The following is a 3,749-nucleotide window of genomic DNA, read 5'->3' on the forward strand; positions in this document are numbered from 1 at the left end:
GAGGGGAGGGGGGAGGGGGTGGGGAGGCGAGCCCTGAGGAGCAGGTGGTTTTCCTTTAAGAAGCAGGAGGCAGCAGCCAGCCTCTTTTCCTTCTTTTCCTAGGCGCTGGCCTCTTCTTTTCTTTCCTCCCTTGCTTCTTTCTCTCTTCCTGCCCCTCCCCAGTGTAACAGAGTCTCAGGTAGCCCAGAAAACAATAGTCCTGGGGACTATTAGAGTGGATATCCACATCAAGAAAATTGTGGTGGTGCGATGTGCACTGTTTTCCGTAACAAACGCTGGGGAGTAAAGCTCTGAAATCTTGCGCTGGTTTTAGAAAGTTGGACCTTTTAGAACTGAGTCTGGATGAACATTTAGCTGCCCCCACTGAGCCCTCTGCTGCCCTGGCTGGTCCTGCTGCCTCCTCCCCTCCTCTCTCCTTCCTCCCCCTCCTCTTCCTCTTCTCCTTCTCCCTCTGCTCTCCTTCCTTCTCCTTCCCCGCTTCTTTCCTCGTCTTCTACTCTGTCTCCCCCTCTACCCCCTCCAGCCTTGCTATGGTTTGAATGTTTGTCCCCTCCAGACATCGTTTTGAAGCTTAATCCCCGATATGGTATTTGAAAGGTGGGGCCTTTGAGAGGTGACTGGATTGCGAGGGCTGTGTCCTCAAGCATGGATTAATGCATTCATGGGTTCATGGGTTGTCACAAGAGTAGACTGGTGGCTGTATAAGGAGAGGAAGAGATCAGGTGGACATGCTCGGCCCTTGTGCCATGTGATGCCCACACCCGCCTTGGGACTCTACAGAGAGTCCCCACCAGGAAGAAGCCCCTCACCTTAGAATGTAAGAAACAAATCCTGTTTCTTTATAAATTACCCAGTTTCAGGTATTCTGTTATAAGCAACAAAACTAAGTCAACCCTCTTCTTTCCTCCTCCTTTCCCTTCTCTCTTCTCCTGTCTGTCCTGTCTCCCTTCCCCTCATCCTCTCTTGTGCTCCCCATCCTTCCTTCCTGCCCCACCTCTGTGGTGGGTGGACAGTGTCCCTCTCTCACTGCTAACACCCTCTGGTCAGCTGAGGTGACAAGAGCCCTGGACTAGGAGTTTGGAGACCCTGATTCGGGGGCTTGCTCAGCTCCTTTCCACTGCTTGGCTTTTCACCAATCACTCCACAGCTCTGTGCCTCAGTTTCCTCACTCAGGACATGGGATGGTAAGAAATAACCACCTGCCGGGGCCGTGGGAGGCTGCAGTGAGCACATAGGTGCAAATCATTTAAATAAGGCACCAGAATGGCCAAGGTCAACCCTTGTCTCTCGTCTCTGAATCTCTTCACTCCCCCAAACCACGTCCCCTTGAGAGATGGTCTCATGCTTCCTCTCCCTGGGAAGCCTGCCCTGCTGCACCAATCTGGACCAAACTGTCCCATTCTGTGGTGGACACACCCTACACTGGCCCCGTAATTCCCAAACTTAGTACCTATGCTTTTGTGTTATCCCCTCCTGTGGAGTGTGGGTGGGACCTGTGACCTACTTCTAACCAGTCTCCCTCTATGGCAGAGGTGATGGGATTTTTGTGGCTATAATTCAGGGTCTTAACCAGTTGACCTTGTGTTAAAAGGGAGATTATCTTGGGTGTGCCTGACCTAATCAGATGAGTCCTTTAAAAGAAGCTCCTGGCCTTTCCTGAAGTCAGAGACTCCAAGTGGCAGAGATTCCTGGCTTTGAAGATGCAAGCTGCCATGAATTCTACAGCTGCAAGGAAGTGAATTCTGCTGACGGCCTGAGGAAGCTTGGAAGAGGATCCTTCCTGGGTTGAGCTTCCAGATGAAAACACAGCTTGACCTACACATGATTTGAGCCTTGTGAAATCCTGAGCAGCAGACTCAACTAAGATACACCTGCACTCCTGACCACGAAAATGGTGAGATGAGAAATGTGTGTTATCTTAAGCTGCTAAATTTGTGATAATTTATTAGGTAGCAATAGAAAACTAGCACACTCACCAGTGGTGAGTGGCCACACTCTACTCAGACCCTCCAGATGTGTGAGTCCTGTCTCCTGTGCTCCACTCTGATCCCAGAAAATGGGAACCTTCCTCCTTTACCTCTTCTCTATATCCCACCCCTTGGTCCCAACCACAGAGTAAGAGTTCAATAAAGTGCTCATTTGAGTTGGGATTGGCACTATGTCAGTGATGGAAAGCCATCTCTCATCACTGGCTTGAGGCACAGCAGGATCCAGGGGCTGGGTCTATGGGATCAGGATTCAGCATCTCTCATGTAGGTAGGGTATGGTTAAGAGCATGGGCTATGGAATTGGGTTACCAGATAAAATACAGTTCACCCAGTTAAATTTAAGTTTCAGATAAACAGTGAGTAGCTTTTTAGTGTAAGTATGTCCTAAGTATTGCATAGGACGTATTTATATCAAAAAAGTATTCATTGTTTACCTGAAATTCAAATGTAACTGGGCGTCTTGTAGTTTTGCTAAATCTGGCAACTCTATTCTGGAACCAAGTGCCTGCATCTGAATGATGGCTCTGCTTCTGTCTGTGTGACCACAGACAAGTTACTTACCCTCTCTGAGCCTCATTTCCCCATCTATAAATGTGGGGACTAAGAATACTATGTATCTCACAGGGCTGTGATGAGAATGAAGTAACCATGTTGCTTGTAAATAGCACTGGGCATGTCGTAGGGCTCAGCAGACATTATCTACTGTTATTTTGTGATCTCTTGTTCCTTGCTCCTTCTGCATAGGCTTCAGTCTGACTTTTTGCCTAAGTCCTAACAAAAGGCCTGCGCCATGGCCATGGCCCATCTCTGAACCAATCCTGAGACCAAGAGAGCAGAACGTTCTGATTGGCTGCACCTGGATCATGTGACCGCCCCACAGCTGGAGGATGGGACAGCCCACCCTGAAATTGGTGGCCCAAGAATGGGGAGGGGGAGGTCCCTCACAGGACAGTTAGGGTGCTGATGCTAGAGGGGGGTGAGGATGGAGTCCTGATGGGCAAAGCGCCCCCACTCAGCATGGTTACCAGGGCACTCGTGAGATGGCAGAATTCTAGGTCAGGAAGAAGTGCTGTGGCTGAATTTTGAGCTTAGGTCATTGTCTTACTTTCAGCCCAACTCTTGATGCCGTTGGCACTGAGTCCCCAGTGAAGGCAAATGGATGTGATCTTGTTTCAGGAGGGACAGAGAATTAAAGAATTGCCTGGGTCTTGCCTGGAAGAGTTCCCAAATAGAATTTGGAAGAAAACGTTTGTTTTTCTGGGTCTGCATGTTCACATGTAATGAAGACAAATGAGACTTCTATGCACAGACAGTGAACATTTGGGTTTGTTTGAGGATTCGCCACATTTCAATGGAGGCAAGCCATCTTTTGAGGGGAAGCACCTCCATCCAGGATAAATCTGTCTTATAAGGATTGTAGCACTCTTGGAGCTAGTATTTCTTCTACAAAGAGAGTTACCTCAGGGGTTGTGGCAATTAAAAAAAATGGCAGAAATTTTTTTTGACATTTCTCTTGGTGGGAGGCATGTCTATATCCCCTCCCCTTGAATCTGGGTGGGCTGGTGACTGATCGGTTCTACAGAGGATGACAGGTGATGCTCAGAGATATATAGGCTGGCCAGGAAAACCACGTGGCTCTGCCTGATTCTCTTGGGATGCTCACTCTGGGGGAGCCCACCACCATTTATGAAGTCTGACTACCTGAGGTCACCATGCTGGAGACGCCGCATGGAGGCACTCTGGTCAAAAGTCCCAGCAGAA

Source organism: Galeopterus variegatus, unplaced genomic scaffold, assembly GCF_000696425.1.
Source record: "Galeopterus variegatus unplaced genomic scaffold, G_variegatus-3.0.2 Scaffold4816, whole genome shotgun sequence".
NCBI lineage: Eukaryota > Metazoa > Chordata > Mammalia > Dermoptera > Cynocephalidae > Galeopterus > Galeopterus variegatus.